We start from the raw sequence: 23,172 nt of genomic DNA on the forward strand, positions 1-23,172 counted from the left end.
GAGAGTAGGAGGCCAGCTGATTGTTGGTCTTGATTTGCTCAGTGTGAAGCTGGGCGAAGAGCATCTTAACTTCATCAGAAGTTGCATAATGAGTGTTCGCAGCTGAGTTGATGCATTGTTACTAGACCCAGCAGTAGGTTCAGCAGATTGATGAATGTCTTTAATTAATGACTGCACCGAGTTGATGAGTTTTCTACCAGACTCGGTGGCATGCAGATAGTTGAGGGATTCATCATCATGTTGCCTAGTTTCCTCAGTATGACCAGTTTGTGGAGGAGTCAGAGTTATAATAGGGTCAGTGACTGGAAGTGTGTTTTCAGGCTGTACTGATTTTCTGGAAGAGAGGATTGATCGGCAGTAGTGATGGTCAGTGAAGTAGTAATCCTAATGCTGTCAGTGATGATTGGTGCAGGAATATTATGAGTCAGCACAGTGCTTGGAGCAGCAGTATTGACGAGAACTTGCTCGATTTGGCTCGTTGAGTTAGCGGAAGCATTCAAGTCGGCTTGTTCCTTTTGTGAAGAAATAGAGGCTTGCTTTTCAAGAGAAGCTTGTTGAGAAGAAGGTGTTTGCTTACTAAAAAAACTTGAACTTAAGAGAAGAAGGATCTTTAGTCAGCTTTTGAACAGGAAGGTCAATGACAGGTTTCTGACTTGCCTTTACTAATCTTCTTCTACGAGGAAGAGTGTCAGCTTGGATAGACTCTCCTGAGTGAGAAGGAGAAGTCTCTTCTTGATCAGCATTAAGCTGATTAGCTTGTACTTGTACTTTATCTGCAGCCAACTCAGTGTTAGTTGGGTCAGCAGCTTCCTCTTCACTCGCTGTTTCCTCAGTGTCATCCTGACCACTATCTTCTTCTTCTTCTTCTTCTTCTTCTTCCTCAGCATCCTGATCTTCATGATCTAGTTCCTCTTCCATTTGAGTGATGAAGTGATCATCCAGTTCCACATCATCTTCTTGATGCTCAGCTTCGGTTCCCAGACACTATGTGAAGTGAGAATCACCAGGAACAATGATGTCAGTAGGGATAGCATCAATAGGGGTCAGCTCAGAAGACTTCTGCTTCTTTTGAGGTTGCTCATGAGCATCTGTTCTTTCCTCTATTTCAGGCTCATCTTGCCTACTTCTCTTCTCGGCTGACTTAGGTCTCTCCTAACCTTTTTGAGAAGCTGACTTTAGCTTCTTAGTTTGAGGCTCAGCCTTCTTTGAAGGAGTCCCAACAGCTTTCCTTTTTCGGGTAGCTGGAGCCTTTGTCCTTTTGCCCTTCTTTGGGACAGTTGTCTCCTCATCAGCCTCATCAGCATTTTTGCCTTTCTTAATTGGTTGGTCATATTTCAAGGCACGCAGCGCAGCAGTTGTGATCTCAGAGCCTTGGGCCTCAGTTTCCTCGAACAAGTCAACCTGATGGTCTTTGAGGATTCTGGTTATGAGTGAGCCCAGCCTAAGAGTTCCAGTGCTCCTTTGGAAGCCAGCAATTAAGAAAACTGGTATGTTGATGGGTTTGAAGGTCAGCATATGCCATATGAAGCATTGCTCGAAATTTGTCGCTGAGCTGGTGCAATTAATCTTGGGGTAGATGTAATTGGTCAGCAGGTAGTGTGCCATCTTTTGGTGCTGGCCCATGGATGAACTTGAGATTTCTCCAGAATGGCCAGGGGGTTTGCAGAACGTGGCTACATACCCAGTTCCTTCATGATCACCAGTTCTCCTCATCTTTGTTCCCTCATTCTTCAATTTCAGCAAATTCGCAAGGTAGGTAGGGTTGATGAAGATTGTTTTCTCCTTTACCACGGTTACTAGGTAGTCCTGGTTATCGTTAGCAACCCGTAAGTTGTGGTAGAATTCCCTTACTAGGTCAGGGTAAGTGGGATCTCTAATGGAGAACAGCTCGGTCTAGCCATTCTTCGATATCCATTCACAGAATGGTTGCTCGGTTGTTACGAAGGCCTCAGAGAACCATCGTGAGAAGTCTATTTTGCACTCTCTAACGTCTGCAAAGACTTTGGTGTAGGTTCTGACCTTGGTCGGTTTTGCCTTAGAGGAGGTGGCTTGGCCAGCTTTGCCTTTGCTCGGCGTAGTGACCTTTGTAGTTTCAGGCGAAGTAGTTTGCCTGGAAGGTTCATCGGAACTGGTCTTAGGTTGACCGGCACCGGAGATGTTAACGGAAACCTTAGTCATAGTTTCAGAGAAAGATTGGGGAGTTTGAGAATTTTAGAGAGAGAATGCTTTGCCAAAGAATTCGGTAAGTGTAAAGAGATAACAATGGGGATTTGCCCATTATTTATAGCGGTGAAAAGTGGATCTTATTGAATCCATGTGTCAGTTTTGCCTTGGGATTGTGAACCAACAATGATCCTGGCTTTTATGACACATTCGGCGCATACGCCATCCTAGGTGGCTATTCGCGTGCTCTAGCATTAAATGCAACGGATCTTATACTCAGCGTTTAGAATACTAAGTGTTTTATATTCTGAGTGGTCAGTTTTATACATACGGATGATTTCTCAGTTTGAGATAACTACTCGGTGCCAATGTTTGCTCAGTATGTGATATTCATTCATTTAGCATTAAACACTCAGCATACATTTATTCACTCAGCAAACAATAGATCATTCAGCATGTTAATTCACTCAGCATGAGTCTATATTAAGAGCTGGAATTTACTGAAGAGGATTAAACATACCAATGGCTTCTCTCAGTATGCTGAACTGTTCACGAGCCAGTGGCTTTGTGAAGATATCCGTAAGCTGCTCATCCGTTGGGACGTAGGTCAGCTTTATCTCACCCTTGAGTACATGGTCTCTAATGAAGTGATGTCTTATGCTGACATGCTTCATCCTGCTGTGTTAAACTGGGTTCTTTGATAGATCAATTGCACTTTTGTTGTCGCATTTGACCTCAATTGTCTTTGTTTTAACACCATAGTCTTCAAGTTGTTGCTTAATCCATAGGACTTGAGCAACACAGTGTCCAGTAGCAATGTACTCAGCTTTAGTGGTAGATAAGGCTACTAACGCTTGCTTCTTGCTGAACCAGGATACAAGACAGCTTCTTAAGAAATGACATCCTCCAGAGGTGCTTTTCCGTTCTAGCTTGTCTCGTCCATAGTCAGCGTCAGTGTATCCAACGAGTGTAAAGCCATGAGTGTTGGGATACCATAAACCTGCGTTCACTGAGCTTTGCAAATATCTAAGGATTCTTTTTACAGCTATGTAATGAGATTCCTTAGGGTTAGATTGATATCTAGCACAGTAGCATACTGAGAACTGAATGTCCGGTCTACTTGCTGTTAAGTAAAGTAGAGAGCCTATCATACCTCGATACAATTTGCTGTCTACCGACTTACCATTCTCGTCAGCGTAGAGGACAGTGTCAGTGCCCATAGGAGTGGATATTGGCTTGCAATTTTCAAGATCATATTTCTTCAATATCTCCTTGGCATATTTAGCTTGACTGATGAAGATGCCATTTTTCCCTTGTTTGATTTGAAGTCCAAGGAAGAAGTTGAGTTCTTCCATCATCGACATTTCAAACTCAATCTGCATTTGCTTGCTAAATTCCTTGCACATTGACTCATTAGTAGCACCGAAAATAATATCATCAACATATATTTGAGCCAGCAGGGTATCTTTACCCTTTCTCTTAATGAATAAGGTTGTATCAGCTTTGCCCCTGACATAGTTTCTAGTCAGCAGGAAACTGGTCAGCCTCTCATACCAAGCACGTGGTGCTTGCTTGAGGCCGTACAGAGCCTTTTTGAGTTTATAAACGTGGTTTGGGAATTTAGGATCCTCAAACCCTGGAGGTTGATTAACATAAACTTCCTCGTTTATAACTCCATTAAGGAATGCACTCTTAACATCCATTTGAAACAGTTTAAAGTTCATATAGCTTGCATAAGCGCATAAAATTCTAATAGCCTCTAGCCTTGCCACTGGGGCAAAGGTCTCACCGTAGTCAATACCTTCTTGCTGACTGTAGCCCTGAGCTACAAGCCTTGCTTTGTTCATGACTACGTTTCCTTGCTCATCCAGCTTGTTACGGAAGACCCATCTTGTTCCAATGGTCTTCTGACTCCTTGGATGTGGCACTAACTCCCATACATCGTTTCTTCTGAATTGGTCAAGTTCCTCTTGCATTGCGCTCATCCAGAATTCATCTTCCTCAGCGTCAGCGAAGTTCTTAGGTTCCTGAACTGAGACGAAGGCTATGTTGCTGAGGTATCTCCTGAGTTGGTTTCTTGTCATCAGGGTATTCTCAGCGGCATCAAGAATAGCACTCTCTGAGTGTCCTCTTGGTATCCTTATCTCCTTTGGTAGATTTATGTCTTGTGCTGTCTGTGTTTCAACAATCTCTGCAGGTGAAGACTGGTCAGTGAAAACAATATTTGGTTCACTTTTACCTTTGGTCAACCCTTGAGGGAATGACTCAGCGGCTGTATCTTGATCAACGGGTACTGAATGTGGATCATCCTCGGTCAGCGGCATATATCTTCCTGCATGGTTAGTTTCGTCGAACTCAACATGTACTGACTCTTCTAAAACTTGAGTTCGTTTATTGAAAACTCTGTATGCTTTGCTGTTTGTTGAGTAGCCTAAAAAGATAGCTTCATCAGCTTTTGAGTCAAACTTAGCTAGGCTATCTTTGGTGTTTAAAATAAAACATTTACAGCCAAAGGCACGAAAGTATCCAATGTTAGGCTTTCGTCCTTTCCAAAGTTCGTAGGGGTTTTTCTTTAGTATAGGTCTAACAAGAGCCCTATTAAGAATATAGCACGCTGTGTTAACAGCTTCTCCCCAAAAGTACTTTGGAAGCTTATGCTCACTCAGCATTGTCCTAGCTATTTCAACCAAGGTTCTGTTCTTCCTTTCAACAACCCCATTTTGTTGAGGCGTCCTAGGAGCAGAGAAATTATGGTCAATGCCGCTGGCTTCACAGAATTCAACAAACTGTTGGTTTTTGAATTCTCCACCATTATCACTTCGGATGTGAGCCAATTTTAGGTCTTTATCATTTTCAAGTTTTCTAACCAAATTTGAAAATGTCTCAAAGGTCTCATCCTTGCTACTCAGCAAGATGACCCAAGTGTACCGAGAAAAGTCATCTACAATGACCAAGGAAAATCTTCTTCCACCCAGACTCAGTGGCTGGACTGGACCGAAGAGATCCAAGTGTAGTAACTCTAACGGACGTTTAGTTGAGACAACATTTTTACTATGAAAAGATTGTTTGGTTTGTTTTCCAGCTTGGTAAGCGTGGCATAGTTGATCTTTTTCAAATTTAAGTTCTGGCAGTCCCTCAACCAATTGCTTTCTTGCTAATTTGGCCAGGAGGTCCATGCTTACATGACCAAGTCTCCTGTGCCATAGCCAGGAATTTTCTTCCTTTGAAACTAAGCATACAGTTTTTGAAAACTTTTTCTCCAAGCTCAGCATGAAGACATTATCAATGCGAGGGGCAGTTAAAATTAACTCATTAGTTTTACCCTCGAATATTTTAAATCCAGTGACATCAAATATAACTTTTCTCCCATTGTCACATAGCTGAGCTACGCTGAGTAAGTTATATTTGAGTCCGCTGACTAGGAAGACTGACTCAATAGTAGGATTACCTCCAATGGTTCCTGACCCTACTTTCTTACCCTTTTTGTTGTCTCCAAAACTTACACTTCCTCCTCGTTTACGCTCGAATGTGATGAACTGAGTTTCATCACCAGTCATATGCCTTGAGCATGCGCTGTCAATATACCACATCTTTGACTTCTCGGCACATCTTAGGCTTACCTGCAATGTAACTAGTTACTTTTAGGTACCCAATTCTTTTTGGGTCCTTGCTTGTTAGGTTCAACAGGTAAAACATCATATTTTATTTTATGGCGGCATACTTGGACAGTATGGCCATTCTTTCCACAGAAGTCACAGCTGACCTTCCGTTTAGGATTTCTCACTGACTGGTCAGCACCCCAGTGCGGAGCGTGCCAGCACACCTTTGTGGTGTGTCCTTTCTTCCCACATAAGTCACACTGGACATTCCGCTGGGGATTCCATCTCTGCTGACCAGTACTCCGGTACTGATCATTCAGAGGAATATTTCTTTTGTTTGGAACCTTTAGTTGGTTCTGAATGGATGTGACGTCCTTTCTCAGTTCCTTGGAATCTGATTGGACCTCAGAGACAAACTTTTGCATAATTCCAATGTTACTATGCAAATCTGAGTTGTCCTGAAGAAGATATCAAAGGTCACTCAGTTTGACCTCCTCAACCTCGTCACATCGCCTGCTGAGTGCTCTAATTTTCTTATTACACATTTTGACAAGTGTGTAGAGGTCACTCAGGGCATTAACCATTTCATTTCTGAGCTGGGGAAGTGATATTACCTCATTTGATTGCTCCTCATTGTCAGATGCAATGGAGGGGTCAGCATGCTCAGAGACGCACGGCTCAGCAAGTTCGTCAGCCATAAAACAGATCTTTGCTGACTCAGTGGCATCAACTTCTGATGATGAAGACTCATCACTGTCGCTCCATGTTGCCACCATTTCCTTTTTGCCGTTCTTCCTTTCTTTCCTCAGCGTGGGGCAGCTTGACTTGATATGGCCAGTTTGATGACATTCAAAGCATGTAATGAGCTTTGAGTTGTCCTTCTTGTATTTGCTGTCGCTGGACTCAACTTTATACTTATCAAACTTTCTGTAGGGCTTCTTAGAATATTTGTCATTCTTTTTGAACAACCTTTTCATCTTCCTGGTGAACATAGCCATCTCCTCATCATTTGTTAAGCTCCCATCAGTGGAGTCAGCTTTCATGACAAGAGACTTTTGCTTCTTGTCTTCAGACTTTTCCTTCACCTCGAAATTCTTCATCGAGATCTCATGGGTCAGCAGTGAGCCGATGAGTTCATCATATTTATAGGTGGTTAAGTCTTGAGCTTCCTCAACAACAGTCTTCTTTGCTTGCCAGTTTTTAGGAAGACTCCTAAGAATCTTCTTGACTTGTTCTTCCTCGGTGAAGATCTTCCCAAGTCTTTTGAGCTCGTTGATAATGTTTGTAAACCTTGCATTCATGTCAGATATTCCTTCATCATCGTTCATTTCGAACAGCTCGTATAGTCTCATGTGCTGGTTCACCTTGGACTCCTTCACTTTGTTGGTTCCTTCGTAGGCGACTTCCAGCTTCTTCCAGATCTCTTGCGCCGACTCACAACCTAATATCTTATTATATTCTACAGCATCAAGCGCACAGTGAAGCATATTTATAGCCGAAGCGTGATTTTGTAGCTTCTTGAGATCATCCTCTGTCCATTTGGCCTCAGCTTTGACAACTGTTTGGCCAGCCACAACTTCAACAGGAACAAACGGGCCTTGGACTATTGAAAGCCATGCACTCATGTTTGTTGCCTGAATAAAGTTTTTCATCCTATTCTTCCAGAAGGTATAGTTAGACCCGAAGAATAGGGGAGGCCGAGTAATGGACAGCCCCTCAGGTAAGATCTGAGTTGTTTGGTTTCCTCGGAGAAATCGAGTGTTGTTTTCAGCCATAGTGGGGATCAGCTCAAGGTAGTTAAACCTTTTACAGCGAGCTTTTAAGCTCTGATACCACTTGTTGGTCCCTTATAACGTAACAAGTTAGTTCCAAGGAGGGGGGATAGGAACTATTTAAAATTTAAGTACGTTAAGGCTGACTTCTTTTTGTTTAAAAAGGATTACACAGCGCGCTGAGTGAATAAGACACTAGCTTAGTCAACTGATGACTAAGTCAGCTTCTTTCGTTGAGTCAGGAGATAGCACTTTGACTCTATTCCTGAACTTAGATACTCAATGCACACAACTCAGCGTGACCTCTTTACTTGGTCAGTTTTGTTTAAGCAAGCAATATATATATTAAGGAGTTTAAGGTTAGAAAGATATTACTCAGCAGATTTATCCAGGTTCGGCCTCCGAGCCTACGTCTTGTCCCCGGAACACGTTCCGAGATTTTGAATTCTCTACTGAGCTCTTTAACGGTAGAGCATCAAACCTTTTACAACCTAGAAGCTGAGTATAACAAGAGTACCTTCCTCTATACCTCTACTCACTCCTAAACTCTCGCTGAGTACTATAACCGAGTACTCAGCCTCTCATTTCTAATCTCTAGAAATGATAACGTTTTGTCCTAAACAACAATTGCTAAGACACTTTAGATGATTGAATAATCACTTTAGACTTTTACACAAAAGATATAGAATTTGGTGTAAGAATTTGCTTTGCTTTTTCTTGCAGAACTTTGCGTAGAATTTTGGTCAGCATAATGGCTTGATAAAAGTTCTGTGTCTTCGTGAAGCAACTGAAGGGCTCTATTTATAGAGACGTTTGAGACATCGGTCATTTCGAATTTCGAAATAACCATTGGAGGGAAACGGCTTCCTGTCGTTGTCACTCAGTTTTGCTCAGAGCTCTCGGCCAATCAGATTTGAGTATCTTCTGTCTTCGGTCAGTGTTGAGCAGCTTTTAGTCAGCTCGGCAGAATGTCTCTCCATTTATGGTAAGGTCAACTAGACAGCGTTCTGTGTCTTCTGAACTTTACCCAAAGTGGAAATACTTTGTCTGGAAGTTGTTCTTGCTCAGCTGCTGTCTTGTACTCTTTGTCGATTCAACTCAGCAGCTTCACTACGAGGTTGTTCAACGAAGGTCTTCTAGATCCTTCTTCCGCTGAGCTGCATTTTGTACATAACGACAACGTTTTGCACACGCGGGCCGAGTTGTTTTGATCTGTTTGACTTGGGCTTTGACTTCCGTATTGGGCTTCGGCCTTTTACTCTTTATGTCTTATAAATAATTTTAACTCAACATTGAACAAACACATTAGTATAATAAATCAAAGCATTTAAACTTAGTGTGTTTAGAATATATTTAATTTTACTTAAATAATTTTGTCAAATCAAAATCATGTGGAAAGGTGTTTCAACACTAAACACCACTCATCCGACTATCCCCATAGAAGTTCAACAACACATGCTGAGCATAAGAGCACTATACAAAAACATGTGTTTCATCCTCAATAGTAGAGTTACATAGAGAGCAAAGGGGAGATAAGTTGTTGTGACGGAGTTGTAGGTTTCTCATGACCGGTAAGCAACCCGACATGAGTCTCCATAGAAAGTTTTTTTTATCTTAGGGGTGTTAAGCCCAAAATATACCTAAAATATCATTAATATTTACATCAGTTTTGCTACGAATTCGTGCTGTTTATATCTATTTAGAGTACTTTTACGTCCGAATATGTTTCTTTCATGCAAGGTACCTAAATATTTGGTAAAATCCAAATAGGAACAAAAATAGGTCAAAAACGAAGGAAAAACCCTAAGTTAGGAGCCAAAAGACGAAGAATTCAGCACACCAATACGAGGAGACGAGAACGAAGTCAAAAACGGGAGAAAAATCCTGAATCTCGGTAGAGATTCCAAGTCGCGACCGAGAATCCCAATTCTCGGTCGGGACACGCCTTTTCCTGGCATCTTCTTCTTGCGTTCCGAATGACTACAATTTACTTCTCTATTCTCGGCTGAGAATTTCCATTCTCGGTAAGATCAGAAATCCTGGCAGCACTACATTCACATGTTGAAAATCAAAGAAACGCATCCGTTCGAGTGGATAGAAATGTCTCTTCACAGCGAACACGACCCTTAGACACGACTCTTCAACATCTATAAATAAAGAGTTGATTTCAGAGTTCAGGGAGAGTTAGATTTTGTAAGATTAGAGTGTCGAAGTTATGTAGAAACTCTGACTCAGAAAAGAGTCAGAGTTTAGATTTCAATTTTTTAAAAAGCAATCTGATGTACATAAATTGTTCTTAGATTACTTACAAACACAGTAGCATTTAGATTTAGATTAAGATCTGTTTATATTAGTTTACATTTTGGTAGTAGACGAACCATCTCTATTCCGAAGATCCGGTGAGAAGATTAAGTAGCGGATTCGACCCCGGAGCCTGACAAACTCTAAAACGAGGTTTGAGGAAAGGATTGACGGCCCGGAACTCTAATGTCGTTCGAATGCTTCCATGCTTTTTATTCTCTGTAAACTTGTATCAAATTCATACTTCATCTAATAAAGTTCATGCAATTCAATATAATTTTATGTAGCACTTCTGTAACTGATCCGAAGTGAGTTCTGATGTTTTCATTAAAACGTAGTTAAATTCAATATCTTTACAAGGAAACTTTGTTGAACACTTGGACAAATTCATTCTTACAAACGATATGATCGTTAGGTCGACTTATCGGAAGTAAGAATGAATTTGGTTAAGGTAGCAATCTAACCCGACCATAGGAGGATTGACTGCGGTTCAAAGCCTTTTAATTAAAGGAGTTTACGTTATTACACTTTTATAATTTATACAAAGTTTAAAGTTGTTTTCTTTGCTTAATGCAAACGAATACAATTAATCTCTTATTTTAAAAACTAAACGTTTCTGTTTTGTAATTCAACCTCAAAACAGAATTGATTTCTAACATTCTACATATATTCTAATCTGATTCTTATTAAATCAATCTCAAAACCAAATTCAATTAACGATTTTCCATATTATAAACCTAATCGTGAGTCAAACTGAATTTAAATAAGTTTTTGTTAAAAAACGTTCTCTGTGGGATCGATATCTTTTTATTAATACAATAAAAACCGTGCACTTGCGGAAATCGCTCAAGAAGTTTTTGGCGCCGTTGCCGGGGAACGCCAAAATTTTTAATAAAAATTTATATTTTTCGTGTTTTATTCCGAACCTTGGTTTATAATATATGTATTTATTTATTTTATAGTTTTATTTTATTTATTGAGGATGGTTACTAGGACTAAATCCTCGTTGTTATTTAACGTTTGCAATTAGATGTTTGCAGATAAAAAAAATCCAAGTTTCTCAAAAGATAACCTGGAGATTTGATTATCAATGAAATTCACAAAAGGAGTCTACAGAAAAGAAATTAAGCTTGCAGATACATCAGAAGGAAAAGAAAATTTTATAAAACAGGATGTCAGACGTGACAGATTATTTTTCCAGAAAATTCACCTCTTCCTAAACACATTTACCTCTTTTCTATACACTTAATCCTTCACCAAAACATCATATCTATTTGTTAAGAAATTTATTCAATTCATATACTAAACCCAAATAATTTCCCTTTTTATGACTACCTTAAACGCCTACATCTTCTCAGACAAGATATATCAGAAGTAGGATGAAATTACCTTATCCGCCAGGAAGGAATTGTATACTTTTAATATAGTTTTGAAAGTTTTGGTTCATGTGCGTAGTTTCAGTTCGTGCACAAAACTAGAAGTTCGGGCATTCAATCGCAATCAGTAGATCCTTAAATTGAGAAAACGTAAAAAAAAACATCTTTTTCCAGGCAAGTTAGAATGAACAAGACCATATTTAAATTTGGTCCACATAATTGATTTGTCCAAAATTTAGATTCTCCTTGAGAATTCTTAAGGATCATCACATTTTTAGTTTTTAGTATTTCATATTTTAATTTTTACATTTTATTTTAGTTTAATTTATATATTCATCTTTAGTTTAGCAATAATGATTAGATTAGAAATGAAAATTTTTTGATCATTAAAAAATATTGAAAATATGTTATGTATCTTAACTATTTGTACCTAATTAAGAAAGTGTCTTTAGATTTAAGAAAAAAAAAATCTCGATTGAATTAAAATCACACATAATTTAAGTTTCTGTTTGTATAGAGATTTTTAAAATCTCTACAGTGATTTTTGTTTGAAGTTTTATAAAGTTCTGCTCATGAAGAGATTAATAAATCTCGACTGAGATTTTAACTTTCAATGCCTTCTCAAATTTCTCAACTTATTGAGATTTTTAATTCTCAACTGAGATTTTAACTTTCAATGCTTTATAAAATTTCTGAACTTACTGAGATTTTTAAATCTCAATTAAGATTTTTAAACCTCAACTGAGATTTTAAAAATCTCTATAGAATTAGGGATGACCAATGCAACGTGTCACGATCGATATTCTAATTTCTCGACCATGACACGCATATTTTGACCAATAAAAAAAAATTTAAAAAAGGTATAAATAATTTTTCTCTCTATGTATTTAATTTATAATTTTAGATTTTATTCACCAAAAGCCACAAATGACACCTTTTCATTTTTCATAAGTCATGCTTTTTGATTTTATTCCTCAATCTTAACATATTTTTTCAACATTACAATTTTTTATTTATTTTTAAAATTTCTAATCCTTATTTGTTTTAATTCATCCTTTTAATTTTTTTTTTTTTGCATAAACAGTAATGTTGTAGATTCTTCACATATTTTAAATAGATGGTTTAATATATACTTATCGTTCGAAGAACGAGAAAGTTGGATATGCGAATTTTATTAGTTGTATCTAAATACAAATTTTTCGTTCTTTGGAACGAGAATGAACCTTTTTCAGTCCTTAATTTCAAGTTCTTGGAGAACGACAGATTCGTCAAACATGAAATTTGATTATCTCTAGTTCTTGGTCCTTGGTTTCTTTCTTCATAAGAGAGAATATTAACAATGCAAGTAAATTAAACCGGGCTCAAGAACGTGGAATTTCAATTGATGAAGAATAGATTAGATTTGATTCATTGTATTTACAGTGTTATGTTTCTGTATCATTTCCATGTTCTAAGTTCTTGTTTGAACATTTTTAATTTTCTGATTGTGTATAATTATTGTATATAAGTTTGTTTATAATTCATATATATATATGTTAATCATGTAAACATGTTTTTTTTCCTTTAATAAATTTTCATGTTTGAATTTATGTTAATTGCATTTATGCAAATGTTTAATTCATGTTTCTAGATGTTTCTGCATATATCTGCATTATGAATATTAATTAGAAGTTAATTGTGACATTTATGATTAAAACGCATTCATGTTTCACATTAATTGTTTAATAAATGTAGACTCCATATCATGCAAGCCTGTAGACTCCCTGAGCCGGTTCTCAACGAGCTTGATAAGATTAACCGGCGTTTCCTTTGGGGAGAGTCTGGAGAAGGGAAAAAGATTCACCTGGTCCCTTGGAAGGAGGTCTGCCAGCCGAAAAGCAGGGGGGTCTTGGCATCAGACAAGCTAAAGACAATAATAAAGTCCTTTTAATGAAGCTTCTCTGGAGAATGTGGCAATGTCCTTCCTCTCTTTGGGTTCGTCTTCTCTGTGGCAAGTATCGGAAAGATAAAAATTTTGGTGGCCCGAAGGAGAGAGTTGTCAGTTGTTCCTTCCTATGGAAAGGGCTTAGCGCTGTGTTTGCTGAGTTCTGCACGGGGGTTGGCCTGGAGGTGGGTAATGGTAAGTCCATCAGTTTCTGGTTTGATACTTGGATTGGTGACAAACCGCTTATAGAAGTGTGTAGCTCCTCCCCGCCTAGTTACATCCGTTGCTGGAAAATAGCCGATGTGGTGAACTCGGAGGGTGACTGGATCTGGTCAAAGTTTGATACCTTCTTTAACCTGGAGACCCTCCTTAAAATTAGAGGAGTTAAGATTAGTAATCAAGAGGAAGACAAGGACAGGCATTGCTGGGCCCTGACCAACAATGGCGCTTATTCTTATAAATCTGCCTATGAAGCCTTTACCCCTAACAGGGCCGATCCTCCCTCGGATATTTGGAAATCCATTTGGACCCTTAAAATCCCTTACCGTATTAGGAGTTTCCTTTGGCTGGGAGTCAAGAACAGGCTGCTCACTAACTCGGATAGACACAGACGACACTTGGCGGATTCAGGGGCCTGCAGTAGATGCAGAGGCCATGTTGAAACTTTGTGCCATGCTTTGAGGGATTGCCCCAAGAGTAAAGAGGTGTGGAAAAAGATTCTCCCTCACCATTCTCTCCCTTCCTTCATGGCTCATTCTGAGGTTGACTGGTTCTCTGATGGAGCTAGTGGGAAGTTATTGGCCAACATGGAGCATGGTGATATTTTCTTTGCTATCATCTGTCACCAAATTTGGAAGTGGAGGAACGAGGAGATCTTTGCTGATAAAACTGTCCTTATTCCTGATTTACTTGATTTCTTCTCGAAAAAGCTCTCTATTATTACTGAGAGCTTCAAAGGGGATCCCCTGGTCAGATCTACCCAGAAAAGAGAGGTCCATCTCGTTGGTTGGAGCAAACCAAGAGAAGGGGTAGTGAAGCTGAATACGGATGGTTCCTGCCTTAACAATGGCAAAATTGCTGCTGGAGGAGTTCTTCGTGATGCGGGTGGCGCCTGGCTGGCTAGTTTCACCCATAACCTGGGGATGAGTTCTTCCTTTTCGGTGGAACTTTGGGGTATTCTCTCAGGTATCAAGCTTGCTATTAGCCTGGGTGTTAGGAGGTTATCTGTAGAATCTGATAACTTGGAGGCGATCAACAGGATTTCAGATAACCAGGCTATTTGTCTTAACAGCCAAAATCTTATCAAAGCCATTTTAAGGCTTCACCCTTCCTTTGAGTTTCTTAAAGTTCAACCACATCTACAAGGAACAAAACCGGGTTGTGGATCGCTTGGCGGCAGCTGGGCATGAGGGGATGTTAGGTGTTTCTACCCTTTCTGTTCCTCTCATCTTTCTCTCGTCTCTTCTGTTAGAGGATAGGATCGGGGTCAGCCTTCCTAGGTTGATCCCGTGTTAGTTTTTCTTGTTTGTTTGTTTTCTTTTCCTATTCCTTCTAAAAAAAAATTGTTTAATAAACATTCAAGTATTCAATCAATTCATTAAGAACATTTATGTTGTAACATTAATTCCCTTAAAGCATTAATTGTTTCATTTCAATCAATATTTATCAAGGTTAAACCTTTGGTTTTTCCTTTCATTTACTGTTTTATTTGTGTTTTAAGTTTCAGGTATTAATATATTCATTCGTAGGGCATATTTGCAAGGAAATTAAATTAATATGGAGTTAATATACGTGTTTATAAGCTACCAAGATGTGAATCTCGGTAGGGATTATGGAATCCCTATAAGTTCAGCGAAGACAACAAGTTTCGGGAGAAACGAATCTCCCTGAAATGGCCATGTCGCGACCGAGTTTCATGAATCTCGGTCGCGACACGCGACCTGTAGGTAGGGGAGATCCGCATTTTACACAAAAATCAACCTTTTTCTATTCCTACACTAACTCCTAAACACATATTTTCATACCTATATAACCCTATTACTTACACAAACATTACATAAACTCTATTTCAAACACATTTTCTTCTTCCACACTCAATTCCACACCATATCACCTTTACTTTTTACCAAAATTTACCTCTCCAACATACTTCTTTCCCAAACACAACCTCCATAACCTAAACCTCTATTTTTCTATCTCTCTTACAATTTTTCTATTTTTCTCTCATAAATCCGACATTTAAACGCCATGCCTAGACATAAAAAGGTTACTCACAAGGTTTCCTCTACCTCTAATAATTGTTTGCATGTTGAATATTGATCCATTCAACATTATTTCAGATGAGGACGAGTAGTGGTACATGCACTTTTATGGACATAACGCATAGTGCAACAGACATTATTGACTTTTTGGTTACTCTTTCCTATGCTAAAAAGAATGAGAGGGTTACATTTAGGGATTTAGGTTAATTTTATGAAGTTGAATTAGATGAATTTAATTCCAAGAACACTTCTAGCAAGCTCATTAAGGATAATTACTCATTTCTATTTCAATAAATTTTTATCCTATTTTCTTTTTGGGCATGTTAAAAAGGTAAAGGATTTGAAGTTAGGATTTATTTGTTCATTTTGGGTTACATCTTCACGGGTTTCGTGGTAGATTAACATTGGAATGCTTTTTGACAATCAAGTCCATGTTTCCGTTTCAACCAAATAAGCAAGTTACTATGCGTACTTTGATTACGAGTCTTGTTTTGGATGCTACGAGTATCATGGAGTAATTTTCAATCATTTACTCCTAATTATTTTCCGATGTTGGATTATGCCGCAATTTTACACATTCATTTAGTGGTTAGCCAATGTTGGCTAGTTTTGCAAGTTCGATGTTGGTACTTCAAGTTCACATGGTACTGGTATTAAGAGGATGGTAATGAGTAGGCGAATTTTTGGGGATGACAATATGCATTAAGATGCAGAGGATAAAGAAGGTGAGGAGGAGGAGCATATTGGCGGCCAAGCACAAGCACAAGGGCATGTAGGTGACGAGCACAATGTTGCTGATAAGGTTATTTGCAACAAATTTTGAACCAAATGAATGCACACTACCGTCAAATAAATTTGCGGTTAGATGATATTATGGAGAATAATCAAGAGATGAGTTCACGATTAAACGCGGTGGATGTAAATATCCATACTTTGAGGGGAGATCATACGTCAACCCGACGCCAGTTTTTTTCATTTTTCCGTCGTCGAGGCGTTGTGACCACACCATCTCCACCGGGTTCACCTCCACATGAATAGGTTTTATCTTATCTTTTCTCAACTCATTTAGCTCTTATGTTGTTTTTTAATTAAGTTTGGTACAATGTTTTAATTATTAAGTTTGGTACAATTTCAATTTCTATTTATGTTGGATAAAATCCATTTCATATTTATATATTTTCTTTTCGTATGCCTTATTTCGTACAATTTTTCGTGTTTTGTCAATTTTTGCACCAATGAGGACATGGTCCAAATTAAGTGTGGGAGGAGATATTGCATATATCATTTTATTTTTAGTACGAATAAATGCAACGAATAATTTTTAAGCAACATTTAAAATGCAACACTTGTTTTATGCAAATGCAACATATATTGCAACACAATTTATTTAACATTATTTTTTTATAAACCATATATTTTCATATGTTTAAAATATATTTAACTTATGATTATTTTTAGGTTATCATTATCGTTAGAAATAATATTTCTATACGGGCAATATTTTTCCAACTTTTCACAAAATCTCCGAAACGATTTTAAGTAAAAACGTCTCGAGTGAATGTATTTAAGTAAATAAATTCTTTATTTCAATCTCTATCTTATATCATGAAATCATGATAAAATAAATCTTATTTTAAATTTTCAATTAGGTTTATAGGCATTAAATTGAACTAACAATTTTTAGCTCGGTTTGATTTTCGTCTTACATTAACACCAATTGAAGTTTTTAAGGAAACTTTAGCCATAATACATGTTGAATTTTAAGTCAATATAGGATGAATATGCTATTTTTATTTTTCCCAATTTACAATTTTAATTTTATAATTCATGTTAATTAAATCAAGTAGTCGTATTCTTAACTTTTGGTCACGATTGAGACCAACCTTATCACAATCGAGGTATGCAAGGGAAGAAAATTAAGTAAACGGTACTTTTGGTCACGATTGCGACCACCCTTATCACAATCGAGGTATGGAAGGAACGTTAAAGTTATAAGCAAAAATTAAGCGTGTTTAAGTTTAAAGTAACAATTGCGTCCACCCATGGTCGGTACCTCTTAAGCGAACACAAAGCAAATAAAAAGCATATAAAAAGTTACGATCGAGACCACCCTTATCTTGGACGTAACTAAGCAAATAAATTAAACCTAAGTACTTAATTCATTTAATAAAATTCATATTATAGTTTAGATTTGGGAAATGGAATTTTGTGCTTTGAAATGCCTTGAGACGAAAGACTCAATAACATGCGTGCTTATATCATCCCGAATACTTCAATTTTAAAATTGAAAATACAAGACGAATGAAATATCGCCTTTATACTAAGTTAGTTTGATATTTTGCGTATAAATTTGTCATGCGAAGTTAATCTTTTCTGCTTAACTAATTTAAAAACGAATACAAAGATATATGTTTTATTTTCATAATGAGATTAGTTAAAGGATAAATTCAGTGAAATTTTGCTCGGGACTAGCAAAAGATTAAGTGTGGAGATTTGTTAAGCCCAAAATATACCTAAAATATCATTAATATTTACATCAGTTTTGCTACGAATTCGTGCTGTTTATATCTATTTAGAGTACTTTTACGTCCGAATATGTTTCTTTCATGCAAGGTACCTAAATATTTGGTAAAATCCAAATAGGAACAAAAACAGGTCAAAAATGAAGGAAAAACCCTAAGTTAGGAGCCAAAAGACGAAGAATTCAACACACCAATACGAGGAGATGAGAACGAAGTCAGAAACGGGAGAAAAATCCTGAATCTCGGCAGGGATTTCGGAATCTCGGTAGAGATTACGAGTCGCGACCGAGAATCCCGATTCTCGGTCGGGACACACCTTTTCCTGGCATCTTCTTCTTGCGTTCCAAAGGACTGCAATTTACTTCCCTATTCTCGGCTGAGAATTTCCATTCTAGGTAAGATCAGAAATCCTGGCAGCACTACATTCACATGTTGAAAATCAAAGAAACGCATCCGTTCGAGTGGATAGAAACGTCTCTTCGCAGCGGACACGACCCTTAGACACGACTCTTCAACATCTATAAATAAAGAGTTGATTTCAGAGTTCAGGGAGAGTTAGATTTTATAAGATTAGAGTGCCGAAGTTATGTAGAAACTCTGACTCAGAAAAGAGTCAGAGTTTAGATTTCAATTTTGTAAAAAGCAATCTGATGTACACAAATTGTTCTTAGATTACTTACAAACACAGTAGCATTTAGATTTAGATTAAGATCTGTTTATATTAGTTTACATTTTGGTAGTAGACGAACTATCTCTATTTTAAAGATTCGGCGAGAAGATTAAGTAGCGGATTCTACCCCGGAGTTTGACAAACTCTAAAACGAGGTTTGAGGAAAGGATTGACGACCCGAAACTCTAATGTCGTTCGAATTCTTCCATACTTTTTATTCTCTGTAAACTTGTATCAAATTCATACTTCATCTAATAAAGTTCATGCAATTCAATATAATTTTATGTAGCACTTCTGTAACTGATCTGAAGTGAGTTCTGGTGTTTTTATTAAAACGTAGTTAAATTCAATATCTTTACAAGGACACTTTATTGAACACTTGGGCAAATTCATTCTTACAAACGATATGATCGTTAGGTCGGCTTATCGGAAGTAAGAATGAATTTGGTTAAGGTAGCAATCTAACCCGACCGTAGGAGGATTGTCTACGGTTCAAAGCCTTTTAATTGAAGGAGTTTACATTATTACACTTTTATAATTTATACAAAGTTTAAAGTTGTTTTCTTTGCTTAATGCAAACGAATACAATTAATTTCTTATTTTAAACACTAAACGTTTCTGTTTTGTAATTCAACCTCAAAACAGAATTGATTTCTAACATTCTACATATATTCTAATCTGATTCTTGTTAATCAATCTCAAAACCAAATTCAATTAACGATTTTCCATATTATAAACCTAATCATGAGTCAAACTGAATTTAAATAAGTTTTTGTTAAAAAACATTCTCTGTGGGATCGATATCTTTTTATTACTATAAGCGAAACCGTGCACTTGCGGAAATCGCTCAACAAGGGGCAGCCTGAAATTTCCAAATTTTTCCCCGACAGCCGTCGTTTCCATTCAATCCCGCTTGAGGGCTCTCAGTAAGGATTTAATACCCAGATTTCACTGAGTAATTACCTGATGTCCCATGGCCCCAATACCAGCTATCATCGGCCCAACAATAATGCAAGTGATTAACGAGTCAGTGTCAAGAGCGAATCAAACCTAAAGGAAACTCCTAATATAGGAGCTTTCGAGAATCGTAACATATCAAGTGAGATCGCCAGATCGACAATAGATGACTCTGAGGAAGTCTTGTTCCAGAGTTTTCTCGATAAAAGAGTCCTCGAGGGCATGATAGTCTATTAGATGCCTTCCTATACTCCTTTTACCCAAAGGGTGATAGACACCCCATTTCCCCCCACATTAGAAGACACTTCGACTACCCCACTACATCAGATGAGGAGCTTTAGCGAATGCTCAGCTCCTTTCGAAGCGGTAATAATAAGACGAGGGCTCGTAGTTTGAACTGGATGTATTGGGAGAGTTTATCTCTCTAAACATTTTGGAGGTTTGGGTTTTCGAGATTCCATTGCCTATAATTTAGCAACATTGGGAAAGTAATGTTGACATTTTGTGACCTATCGTAACTCTCTTACTAGTGGGATCTTTAAAGTTAAATATTATCTGAAAGGGGATTTCTTGAGTGCTAGTATTGGCCATTCACCTAGTTACATTTTGGAGGAGTATTTAGAGTTCCCAGTTGTTGTTGAAGGAGGGGTTTCAGTGGAAAATTGGAGATGGTAAATCGATTAGTGTTTGGAATGAGTGTGGCTTCATGATGATCTCAATCATAAGGTTCAAACCCTGGTAATTAAAGGCTTAAAGAACTTCAAATTATGGGATTTGTTTGTCCCTAACTCGGTGGATTGGGACATTGAACTTTTGGAGGAGTTGTTTGACCCTTGGGGTAGAGATGGAAAAACTTCCTCGAGTTCATAGAGATAGCTACGATAAGGTTATTTGGGCTGGTTCTAAAACTGGAATGTACTTCAGTTAAAGTGCGTGTTTAGCAATGGAAACAATGGCTCCTAATACTCAGTTGTGGGTTTATGGTGACTTGTCTTGTCTTTGACAAGCTAAAGTTCCTCAGAAAGTTTGATATTTCTATTGGCGTTTGGCTTGTAACTGCCTGTCAACCCTAAATAACTTATTAAAGTTAGTATGTTCAGTGTAGAACCGATCTTGGAGATTGCTGACGCTGCTTTGTGATTTTCACAGTTGCGCGAGAAGCATGGAGAGAGGCTAGAATTCCAAATCTGGTTACATTGAAGGCAACTGCTACAACGAGCTTCTCATATTTAGTTTTATCCATTATTGCTTCAATTACTGAGGAAATTACATGGAAGTTCATGATGGTGGATTGGAGTGTGTGGAGGGGCCCTTAATGTTAAATATTGGTAGAGTGAAAATATTCCTCCTCGACAGATAGTTTTCTTAGCCATAGACTCCTTTTGTGATTGATCGACATCGGGTGAAACTTCGGAAGGGAACTCATCAGAGTGTTGTTGTTGATCTTTGCATTCTATGACACAAAGCTCCTCAAGGGTTCTTGAAATGCAATACTGATGTTGCTTTATTTTTAGATTCTTTACATGAAAAAACTGGTGCAGTTCTCCACGATTTGAGAAGTTCTTTTATGGAAGTTAAGACGTCCAAGTTTTTTAGACCGCAATTGGTTCAAGAATGTGAAGGTATCACCCTTTTATAGGCTTTGCTTTGGGTGTCAACTAAAGGGTTTCATCACGTGATTTTTGAAACGGATGTCCAAATAGCGGTTGATGCTATTATTTCTTCTTCTCAAGAAGAGTTCAAGGATATTATTTGTCGTTGCCGCTCTTTTATTTCTCAAAACACATCTTACTCGGTTACTCAGTGCAGTTTGTCTCGTTTATTTATTTATCCTATCTCTTTTGATGTCATTCCTAATTTTATTTCTCTACTCTCTTATTTCAAAACACATCTTACTCGGTTACTCAGTACAGTTTGTCTCGTTTATTTATTTGTTCTCTCTCTTTTGGGTTAAATCTCTAAATAGTGCTAATTTAAAAAATAATTTCCAATTTGAATATAGTTAAAAATTATTTCTTTGAAAGGGGATGTTTTTAACCGTTAGTTAAAAAGCAGATCCATTACGGTGCTTTATTCACCGTAATGGATAAATTTTTTTATTTATTTTACCTCATTCCGGCGCCTATAGCGCGGGAATGAGGCAAAAGCAGGAATCCCTGGCAGTGGCATCATCACATGCTACTGCCAAGATATAATAATATAGATAAAAAAAATTACAGTATATAATTTTTATTAAAATTATTTTTATATTATATATTTAATATATGTTATGGATTTTATATTTTTTAGGTACCTAATATGCAATTCACATTATATATGTTTATTTTTTTAATTATTCATCGAGTCCAATTATTCTAACGGGTAAGATTATAAAATTGACATTACCCGTTTATTTTTTAATTACTCATCCAGTTCAAACCCTAAAGAATAAGGGTATGAAATTGATATTATCCGCAAGCAGGAGCAGCTCCAGTATTTTAGAAGTTCTAGGCCGCTTTTATATTCTATTTTTTTTATAAATTAATTTTTTATTAAACCAAGAAAATCAAATAAAGATCAAACTTTTAGGAAATTTACAGAGGACGAAACAGACAAGGTTATATTTTTATAACATTATCTGTTTAGATTTTGAATAACTCATTCCATCTAATTACCATAACCAGCAAGGTTATGAAATTGATATTATCCGCAAACATCAGTAGCTCCTCTATTTTAGAGGCTCTAGGCCGTTAGTCTTTATATTCTATTTTTTTATAAACTAAAATTAAATTAATTTTTTACTGAATAAAAAAAAATCAAATAGAGATAAAAAATTAGAACAATTTGCATAGGACGAAATAGTTAGCAACTATATTATTGTTAGAGTAAAATACAAAAAAATATTGCCTAATTTTAATTAAAACACATTTAATAATTAAATGGTATTTGGGCCGAAATGTTATCAAAATACCCGTAAAAATTTTAAAACATAAAATATGTCCTGTCAAATTCAAATTAAAACGAATTTGGATTCACCACGGTCAAACCCGCATATGGCCCGTCTGCAGCAGACTGTCCGAGGACTGTCTGTTGCCACAGCCGTTCCGAGACTCAAAATAAAGTGGCTAAATAATATATTATATAAAAAAGCGGAAACTAAATATATATTTAATCACGATTTATATTAATCTATAAAAATAAAAAACTAATATCAAATCTTTAAAATGGAAATTTTAATGAATACTTATTTTATATATATATATATATATTTAATTTATTTAATATATTAATATTTTTATATGTAAAAAAGTTGATGGTACAACTATTTTTAACCATGGATTAAAAATGATTATTGATGGTGCGGGGTTGTGGAATTTTGCGGTTGTGAATAGGTGTTTTTATAAGGATGATGTGGAGGCAATTTTAAGTCTTCCTATTTGTGTTGCTGCTGCTGATAAGTTTTTTTGGCCTTCTTCTCGTTATGGTCAATACGAGGTTAAATCGAGGTATTTGGTGGCTCTGTCGAGGAATCGTAGTTTTGATGATATGCCTGGTGGGTCAAATGGTCCTCACCGGTTTTGGAAGCATTTATGGAAGCTTAAATTGCCGCTAAAAGTTTTACACCTGGTTTGGGCATACTGTCAAGGT

The sequence above is a fragment of the Euphorbia lathyris genome, chromosome 4, assembly GCF_963576675.1.
Source record: "Euphorbia lathyris chromosome 4, ddEupLath1.1, whole genome shotgun sequence".
NCBI lineage: Eukaryota > Viridiplantae > Streptophyta > Magnoliopsida > Malpighiales > Euphorbiaceae > Euphorbia > Euphorbia lathyris.